Here is a 10743-nt window from a genome sequence, read left to right as displayed (position 1 = left end):
CATTGAATTATACACTTTAAATGGTGAATTATATGGTACGTGAGTTATAGCTCAATAAAGCTGTGACATTTTAAAAACATGTTCCTGAAGACACAGCAGTTCCACTCTCCTGGAGGAATCTGCCCACGCGCACACCAGAACATGTGTCAAGACTAGAACAGCCTCAAACTGGAAATAACACGCATGTCCGTTACAGTTTATTACAAGGTACTGAGTAGAGCTTCCTGTGCTCTACAGTAAACCCTTGTTTATCTATTTTATATACGGTGGTGCACATCTGTTAATTCCATACTCCCAGTCTGTCCCTCCCCACCACCTTTCCCCTTTGGTAACCAGAAGTTTATTTTCTAAGTTGGTGCGTCTGTTTCTGTTTTGTAAATAAGTTCATTTGTACTATTTTCTAGATTCCACATGTAAATCATGTCATATAATATCTGTCTCTCTCAACACAGATATTTTTAAATGGGGAAAATACCTAATGATTTGAGGGAATCTATATACTATCTCAGTGGAAAATATAACTCTTTTGTCTCCTGGGGCACATAACTTTTTTTTCTTACTTAAAAAAGGGTCCTCACACTTAAAAAGAAACCTCTGCTTTCAGTGAACGTTGGAAAATTTAGGTACAGACACAGCTGGCTGGAGGGCAGGTGGAGCTGGCAGGAAGGGAGGGGCTCAGGGGGTTCAATGCAAACCACGTGGGCTGGTTACACAAGCGCAAGGCCTGGACCAGCCATGCAAGAAACAGCAGCTACCTCGACCACTCGCTCCAGGAAACAGGACCTGGCAAAATCTCCTCTGTCTCTACTTTTTTTTTGGGGGGGGGGGTGGTCAATAACTGCTACTTAGTCCTGTAGCTAGCTGTTTCTCCAGCGTGCACTTCTCTCCACAGACACTTTTCTCTTTAAAATATTTTCTTAAGGAGAGACCAGAGATTAATGCAATGATGAACCCAGACTTTATCAGAAAGTCCCATAACCTCCTACACAGTCCCCTGGTGACTGTTCTCCTTCTCAGTTCAGTTAAGGCAGTCTCAGCAAGTTCTCCCACGGGTCACTCTCCGTCCCTGGGTCTCTCTCTAGTTCTTGCTTCCAAGCTTTGCCCAATGAACCCTCTCACCCTTAAGGCATATAGCATTCCTTTTTGTGATATTTCTCAACAGTTGGTGGAGAGGAAAATAAGTAAGTTTGGGGGTTTTTTTGGAGGGGGAATCCCAGCTCCACCACCTTACTCTTTGCAGCGCCTTGGGAAGCCTTATATCGCAAACACTGTGTCGTTTCTCCTGCGTCTCTAGCTTGCAGGACAAATCATGTCTTGGGGGTGAGGTGAAGGGTAGAGAGTGGGTAGGAGTGGTGAGGTTTTAATTGTGGCCTTTCAGAGAAATGCAAAACTGCCCTTACCCAGAAATGAGTTTGTCCTTCACAGTGATAAGTTTGCCACAGTGACAAGCTTCCCACTGTTTGGGAAGGAGAGAGCAAACCCACCCCAACTGTGGCACAGGGTGTCAGCACACACAACCGGATCCTGAGACCACTCCGCTAAAGACTAATTCTTTTTTTTTTTTTTTTTTTATGGCTGCATTGGGTCTTCGTTGCTGCGCCGGCTCTCTCTAGTTGCGGCGAGCGGGGGCTACTCTTAGTTGTGGTGCGTGGGCTTCTCGTGACGGTGGCTTCTCTTGTTGTGGAGCACAGGCTCTAGGCACGCGGGCTTCAGTAGTTGCAGCACGTGGGCTCAGTAGTTGAGGCTCTAGAGCGCAGCCTCAGTAGTTTTGGCGCACAGGCTTAGTTGCTCCACAGCATGTGGTATCTTCCTGGACCAGGGCTCGAACCCGTGTCCCCTGAATTGTCAGGCGGATTCTTAACCACTGCACCACCAGGGTAGCCCTAAAGACTAATTCTTGATGTTTCAGAGAAACATGATTCCCCAGGTCCCAGGGCCTCAGGAAGTGTAAACGTGTCCTCTGTATCTGCTGCAATGCAACCCAAGGAGCAGGTCGTGCAAGTCCCCAGACTCTGGTCCCTGCAAGGTTCCCAGAGGGGCCGATCCCTGCTGACTCCCCCTCACCTCACTTGGAAAAGCAGAGTTTTCTCCCTGGGTACCAAGCAAAAGTCCATCGCAAGATAAGAAAGAGGAATTTTTCCTCCTCACGAATCCTGACAAATTAATTTAAAAAGATGCTCTAGAAAAGAATGGCCAGAGGTGAGTGTGGTACAGGAAGCGTGGCAGCCACACTTGTGGACTTTGTTTTCAGGGGAGCGGGGAAAGGAAGGGAGAGATGTCTGGGTGCTCCCACCTTTCTCCCGTCATCTGCTTTCACTGGGTCTGCTGGTCTGGGGAAAAGCATTTACCTGGGCAAGTGTCATCCACTTCTGCACATTCCTTGGTTGGGACAGAGTGAACAAAGCAATAAATGGAGCTCTGGATCCCCGTCACCTGCAGGCCAATGACCTCTCTCTAAGCCATGGGCTAACTAAAATTAAAATGTTTATCTTATGTTACCAAGTAAATGTGTTCCTGTTTTTGCAAACCAAAGCGTATTTTAAAAGGACCTGGGGAGGGGCTTCCCTGGTGGCGCAGTGGTTGAGAGTCCGCCTGCCGATGCAGGAGATGCGGGTTCGTGCCCCAGTCCGGGAGGATCCCACATGCCGCGGAGTGGCTGGGCCCGTGGGCCATGGCCGCTGGGCCTGCGCTTCCAGAGCCTGTGCTCCGCAACGGGAGAGGCCACAACAGTGAGAGGCCCGTGTACCACACACACACACACACACACACACACACACACACACACACACAAAGGACCTAGGGAAATCTTACTATTTTAAAAAACAGGAATCACCAACTGTCAGCCAATCAAATCTCTTTGACTAACATAAAGTTTAAAAATTTTTGAAATATAAATGCCTCATGGATGGGGGAGGGGACACACAGGCTAATTTTCCAAACTCCCCACTGCTCTCTATCGCCTCTCTCCTGGCTACTTCACACATTCATTTTGCTTGTCGGGTTCCCAAAAGCTTTTAAGTAAGTGACTCTCTTATTTAAAGGAACATTCCTATATGTATTATATATTTTTATATATTACATATAATAGTCATTTTACCATGTGAACAAGCATTCTGAAGTATTTATAAATCTGGATTTGCACATATGGGGTTTTCTGGAAGCAGTTACATACACTGGTTCTTTTTTCTAAACAATTCCGTCGTTCCATCCCAGAAGCGGAGAGTTCGGTTAAGTCATTGCCTCATCTGACTCTAGTCTTCTTGTGCTCTTGAACTCTTACTGAAGTTGCCGACCTTCTGCTCCCCAAATGGGCAATTTCCATTTGGAAAAACAGGATAGTTATTTCAGTCATTTTTATAAACAAGCGGGAGATGCCTACTGCAGGGAAAAGAAGAGTGGGAGCAGCAGCCTGGACCCACAGGGCTGCAGAGATGATGCCAGACACCTGGGCCTCCACCTCCACCAGCCAGGTACCAGGGACACGGCTGAGGAAGGACCGGCCGGAGCGGCTCCCACCCAGAGCAGGAGAGGAGGGGGCATCTGACTGTCCCGGGACTGACAGCCCACGTGGACGTGGCCCCCTGGTTGCCAGCAACTCTAGGTGATGCAGTCTGCCCACTGCCGCCTCTAGCTGGTCCCCCGGTTCAGACTGACCCTTAGACTGTGCTGCGGGAGAGGTAGGTCCTCAGAGGGAAGAGGTGTCGAGCATCCTTCTAATGGGACCAGAGGCAGAAAGTGCTCACCCCTACAGGAGCCCTCACTTCCTTCCTCACGGGGAGGACATCCACAGCCAGGCGGCCCCCTTCTTCCCTCCCTTCGCCAGCACAATACCCACATCTCCTTTCCCCAGACCAGAGTCACACTGGAGTCCTTCAGGCCAGGTCCCGGGGTCTTACAGGTTCTGGTTTTTGGAATTAAATGACTTGTGCGGTTGGCTCTGGAAAAAGCAGGGTCACGCGATTCAAGCCTGGGCAGGTCGAGGGTCTCAGTTCACCACCGAAATTCTTCTGTTTCTTTTACGGCTCTGCCAGGCCCCTTTCACAGGCTCCCAGCCCTCCTGCTAAATTGCTCCCTGGTGGCCTCCTGGCCTGGCGAAGGCTGCAAGGACAGAGGCCGAGCCGGGTGGCCGTGTGGCCTGGGCCGCCTCATGGGGGCTGCAGAGAATGCAGGTGACACACAGACGCCGGCAGGCTCCTTGGATTCTGTGGCCCCTGGCGAGTGTCCATCCCTCGACGGGTACTGACTGTAGGCCACTGAGTGCCTAGCACCACACAGGAGAGGACAACAGGCCCATAAGACGTCACTCCCCTAGGAATGCAGCATCGCCGTCCCTCCACCACGGTAGCCACTGGCCACTCGTGGCTACTGAAAGTTAAAATGACTCAGGACTTCCCTGGTCGTCCGGTGGTTAGGAATCGGCGCTTTCACTGCCGTGGGCCCGGGTTCAATCCCTGGTTGGGGAACTAAGATCCCACGTGCTGTGTGGAGCGGCAAAAAAAAAGCTAAAATGACTTGAAGTTAAGCATTCCGGTCTTCAGTGGCAGTGGCCACATTTCAAAGCCTCAGTCCCCTCGTGGGTCTTGTGGCTGCTTTTTTTGTTTTTGGTTTTTTTTGCCACATCGCACAGCATGAGGGATCTTAGTCCCCCAAGCAAGGATCGAACCTGCGCCCCCTGAAGTAGAAGCGGGCAGTCCTAACCACTGGACCGCCAGGGAATTCCGTGGGTCTTGTGGCTTTTGTTGGGGACAGCTCAGGTCACAGAACATTTCCATCATCACAGGGACTTTACGGACCAAGCTGGTCTAGAGTGGCAGCCAGGCAAGTAAAACAAATCATCACCACCATCATCAAAACCACAAGCGCCATCTGAAATCTGTGAGTTAGTTACGTTTCGTGCAGTAAGGGCTATAACAGAGGTAACATGCAAGATACTACGGGCACATGGGTAGCAAAGGCAGCCAACCTAACCCACGGCCCAGGGTCACCACCTACCAGCCAGGGAGATAAACTTTCTATTCCAGTAACTTCTCATCCTTACAGTTAATCACTAGGAAAAGCAGATGCAGTAATGACATGGGGAGTAATTTCCCATCATCAGAACTAAATGACTAGCTATTTCGTATTTGCTACTCAGTATAGGAAACAGGTCAGACCCAGCGAAAATGCCAGAGAGTCATTCAAAGGAAGTTCTTTCTGTGACTCCAAATCAATTAAATTTTATCGAGCATCTACTACGTCTTGGTCACAGATGAGTGAAATTGTTCTTATCTTTCAGGGGCGGGGCAACGGGCCAGATTCCAATACTGAGCAGAGTAACACGTCACAGTGGAGGTACCAATGGCTGTCCAGCTGTTATCCTAGTAAGTGTATCCAATTATTAATCCTAAGAAAGACAGATTAACTCCTAAGGAGGGGATGCTTCATGATGGAGGTGGTGTTTTCTTTTTTCAATTCTTAATTAATTTTTGGCTGCGTTGGGTCTCCGTTGCTGTGCGCGGGCTTTTCTTTAGTTGTGGTGAGTGGGGGCTACTCTTCCTTGTGGTGCGCGGGCTTCTCACCGCGGTGGCTTCTCTTGTTGCGGAGCACGGGCTCTAGGCGTGCGGGCTTCAGTAGTTGTGGCACGCGGGCTCAGTAGTTGTGGCGCACGGGCTTAGTTGCTCCTCGGCGTGTGGGTTCTTCCCAGACCAGGGCTCGAACCTGTGTCCCCTGCGTTGGCAGGCGGATTCTCAACCACTGCACCACCAGGGAAGCCCTGATGGAGGTGGTGTTTGAACTTGTCCCTCAGAGGACGGGCAGGATTCCCACGGGCGGACATGGGAGGGGGAGGCCTTCCCACTGGACGAAGGTCAGAAACACGTAACGCATTTTGAGAATGACAAGAACATCATATAACAATTTCATGTCCAAAATTCAACTGTAGAAAACACAGAATGAGAAAGAGAGAGAGAGAAAACCCCAATTCAAGGAAAAACAAAAGTCATCAATTCCTGGCAAGGCGGGCTCCCTCATCCTGGGACCACCTGACTGAAGACCCCAGGACATCCCCCCACTCCAGGAGTCTGGGCCTCCGTCTGCAATCTGCAGGGCACCCAAGACACTCCAGCAGGAGAGAGGCAGCATCAGATCTGCCCTCAGGAAGGCTGGCGATGTTTGCTGTCTGTGGAGTGACAGCCCAGAGCTTGGGGCCCAGCTGGGAGGGCCGACCCCGCAGGAACACAATGAGTGCAGAAGGAGAAGCTTGTCAGCCCGCGTGGGCAGGACGGGAGGACGTATGGTCTGTGTTACACAGCCGTGAGGGCGGCAAATGGCAGGAGTGGGGACCAGCCACCAGCACAGGCCCTCAGACCGCCTGCCTTCGGTCACGGCTGAACTGAAATTAAGAATACTGATGGGAGAGGACTTCCCTGGAGGTCCAGTGGCTAAGACTCTGTGCTCCCAATGCAGGGGGCTGGGGTTTGATCCCCGGTCAGGGAACTAGATCCCGCATGCCACAACTGAAAAAAAAAAAAAAAGATCCTGTGTGCTGCAGCTAAGACCCGGTGCAGCTAAATAAATAAATAAAAATTAAACAAAATACTGATGGGAGCGTGTCTGTGTGTGGCTTTGGGGAGAGCTCACGATTTTCAGGCTCCTCTCCAAGCCTACATCGGGTGGTTGGGGAAGATTTGATCTCCACTGGATCCGGCCAGGTTGCAAACATGTCCTTGACCCGAGAGAGGCACCACAACTGAAAACACAAACGGCCTGAAGTGTGTCTACACCTACGAGGAGTCAGCAGCGATGCGTTTATTAAAATCAACAAAAATGATAGTTAATCGTAGAAATAAGTATTAATAACTTCTGCATCCCTGGGTACCTATGCATTTATTTGCTGAGATGTCACTTCACCCCATACGACATCTTCCCACTTGGGACCCTCACAGCTATTCGTGGCAGAGCTCACGGGCTGGTCACACGGCTCGATCACATTTTCCAGCGCTCAGATGTCCTAAAATGGTCATAGGACAGAGCTCTTCCTCGTGGAATGTCAGAAGAAATGATGACGGCAACTCCCGAGTCTGGCCCATGAAAACCCCCCACAAGCTGTACCCCATGCCCCCTGCTTCTTCCAGCCTCCTGTGGACAAGCACGGAGGGTTCAAGGAGGACTAAAGCCAGAGTCACAGACAGAAGAAGCCGAGGTCCTGGAGTTGCTGCCTGGAGAGCTGCTGGCCGTAGGGAACATACATTTTGGTTTTCACAGGGGCTAGAAACGAACTTCTACGATTTTAGAGCCGATTTACAGCTGACACTTGTTCATGACAGGAGCTAGTATGAGCTTGACTAACACCAACTTTCACAGCCTATCCTACTTTGTATTAGACTCATGTATAGACTTCTAAAAATCCCCTTTCAGACTGTAAAGACCTCTGTGTATTTGGAGTTGCTCAAATGGTTGCTAAGTAAGTCTACCGAAGAGATGGCAACTGTGGTCAGGTGGCAATCCTCATTAAAAATACAGAGTGGGGAGGGATAAAGTGGGAGACTGGGACTGACATACACACACTGCTATCTATAAGATAGGTAACTAATGGGAACCTACTGTCCAGCACAGGGAACTCTACTCAACACTGTAATGACCTATGTGGGAAAAGAATGTAAAAAGGAGTTGATACATGTATATGTATAACTGATTCACTTTGCTGTACACCTGAAACTAACGTAACATTGTAAATCAACTCTAACAAATTTTTTTTTTTTTTTTTTTTTTGCGGTACACGGGCCTCTCACTGTTGTGGCCTCTCCCGTTGCGGAGCACAGGCTCCGGACGCGCAGGCTCAGCGGCCATGGCTCACGGGCCCAGCCGCTCCGCGGCATGTGGGATCCTCCCAGACCGGGGCATGAACCCGTGTCCCCTGCATCGGCAGGCGGACTCTCAACCACTGCGCCACCAGGGAAGCCCTAACAAAAATTTTTTAAAAATACAGAAGGGCATCCAGACACACAGTCGTCTAAGGACAGAGAGTGGATGGGAAAACAGGCCTGGATTCCCGTTTTTTGAGGCCTATGACATTTTGTCTGTCTGGAAAGACAGTAAAGCACAACATCCTAGAGATATTAAAAAAGCAAAGCAAGCATAATCCTATTCTAAGCTATTCACCTACAGCAAGACCTAAGCAGCAGCACGTTGTGTCTTCCTAACGCAGTTCTAGCCCTTCATACTTGGGACTCCAGACACACCTGCTCTACAACCCTGAGGTCTCATGGAGATGATGAAAGGCTGAACCACATAAGCCCTAAAGTCCTTTCCAGCCCTCACAGCCCTGGCATCTACTGACCAGTCCACCAATCCAGTTAAATTGGTTTATTAAGTCTATTAGGCAATTTATTATGCTTTCAAAATAGTCTAAAAAATTTCCAACCTTTCATGAAGGTAAAGCCTAATAAAACACTAAAGTAATTTTTAGTTCTGAATAACAGAAGTTAATTAAGATGATTGGATAGTGTCATTTAAAAAAAAATCTCATCTTGTGATAGGTAAAAAATATTATCTCATTTTGGGCTTCCCTGGTGGCACAGTGGTTAAGAATCCGCCTGCCAATGCAGGGGACACAGTTTCGAGCCCTGGTCCGGGAAGATCCCACCTGCCGTGGAGCAACTAAGCCCCTGCGTCACAACTACTGAGCCTGCGCTCTAGAGCCCGTGGGTCACAACTACTGAGTCTGCACTCTAGAGCCTGTGAGCCACAACTACTGAGCCCGCAAGCCACAACTACTGAGCCCGCGTGCCACAACTACTGAAGCCCGCGTGCCTAGAGCCCGTGCTCCGCAACAAGAGAAGCCACCGTGATGAGAAGCCCGCGCACCGCAACGAAGAGTAGCCCCCGCTCGCTGCAACTAGAGAGAAAGCCCGTGTGCAGCAACAAAGACCCAACACAGCCAAAAATAAATAAATAAATAGATAAATAAATTTATTTATTTTAAAAAATACTATTTCATTTTAAACTGCATTTCTTTGATTATTCACAAGGGCAGACGCGTTTAGATGATTCCTAGGCATTTGTATTTCCTCTTTCATATGTCATTTAGTTTTAAGATGAGGACACTTCAGCAGGACCACATCTTTCAGCCAGCGGCCAACTGAGGGAGGCCAGAGGATCCTGCCCAGAACTGTCACCAGCTCTGGGGACAGAAGTGTAGGACTCCTCGCCTTGGTTCAGCTCTGCATCTCTCAGCACACACCTGACTTTCATTATGTGTTAAATGCAATGGAAGCACAGCATCGGCGGCGAGTAGGGGTCCATATTTATTCTCTTCCTGTGACAGCCACATCCGACGAAAGAGAAAAACAGAGTTACAAATTCCACCCAGGATCTGGAAAGCCAGCTGGGCTGCTGGAGCTTCTTTTTCCTTCTCCATGAATAAACATTCTACAGAGGAGCCCTGAACAAACAATGCCTCTAATCGTGTGTGAGGCAGACAGGCCCCCAGACTCCACTAGCCAGGTGACACTGGCTTTGCCTGGCGGACTCTAGCCCCAAAACGTGTTTTTGCCAAAGAAACCCTGTGACTCTGTAACTGGATACGGGCTGAAGTCACTCAGAGGGCGGAAGTGTTGAATCAGGGGGCATTTTCTGGCTCTGCTGTTTTCCCCGAGCTAACCATGCTCTGTGGCCACAGCCCTGTCCCAACATCACCCGCTGGGTTCCACCCGCAAAATAAAACAAGACTGTGGGTTTCGAAAGCAGCTAGAAATTTCGTTTACAGAAGCGGATTGAAGTGCTCACCGCCGCCGCCGCAGCAGATCTACTAAAATTGGAAAGACACAGAGAAGATCTGTATCTTCTGTGCACACCTTCGATACTAGCATGGCCTCAGCAAGGGTGATGCAAATTTGTGACAAGGTCCCTATTTTATATGTCGGTTATACCTCAGTAAAAAAGCAGATTTTAAAAGCTGCCAGAGAGGAAAATTCTAATGAGGACCCTCATTAGATGGGTCTCACGCCCAGTAGCCAGTGCCCCCAAGTTCAAGTCCAGGACATAGGCAGGAGCCTTCTTGCTCCTCTGCAAAGGGCCTCACCCTTGCAGATGCCACCATGTGGGGTGTCAGGGACTGGCAGGCCAGCTGGGTCTGGCGCTCTGACGTGTGTCACGGCTTTCCCGTGGTGCCCTTGTCCTCCTTGTGGCACAGAGCGGCTGCATCCCCTGCCCCGCAGAAAGGCCTGTGTTTTTCACCCACAGGAACGTGAACACGCATCCCGATGACAATTTCCAGCTTAAAATGGCCGGACCCCTAGGAAAATCTCAGTGATAAAAGGTACTCGTGTTTGTGTCAAGAGAAACCACACACCCAACCTGAAAAGCCAGTATCGACAACCAAAATGACAATGGAAAACTGCACAGCAGAACCACCAAGTATAATGTCACCCGACTGGGCTCCATAGGGAACAGCGTGGAGCACGCTACGGGAACGATGAAATGACTGTATTTTTCCAACATTACGGAAACATCCTGAAAGAAGGAGGCAGACCTAGAAAGGTCTGTGCGTTCTCTGTCCCACTTCCTGGCCAGTCCCGGGGTGCTCCCCATGACACAGAGTCTCTGATCTAGGCTTTAAAAAATAGCTTCCCTTTCCCTCTCTCTCTCACTCTACTCCCCACCCGCAACACAGATTAACCAAAGAGAAGTGATCAGACTGAAAGAATATTTATCGAGTGCCAACTGCATACACTGTACCAGGGGCTTCGGGGTGTGGCTGAGCAG

At 49.6% G+C, this 10743-nt stretch overlaps 1 pseudogene; it reads left to right on the top strand.

The window, feature by feature from the left end:
• The first annotated feature begins 9767 nt into the window (after nucleotides 1–9767).
• LOC115841133 (U6 spliceosomal RNA) lies at nucleotides 9768–9894 on the top strand (annotated as a pseudogene).
• The last annotated feature ends 849 nt before the right edge of the window (nucleotides 9895–10743 follow it).

Source organism: Globicephala melas, chromosome 10 (genome assembly GCF_963455315.2).
Source record: "Globicephala melas chromosome 10, mGloMel1.2, whole genome shotgun sequence".
NCBI classification, from domain to species: Eukaryota; Metazoa; Chordata; class Mammalia; order Artiodactyla; family Delphinidae; genus Globicephala; species Globicephala melas.
This window is presented reverse-complemented; position numbering and strand designations above follow the sequence as displayed.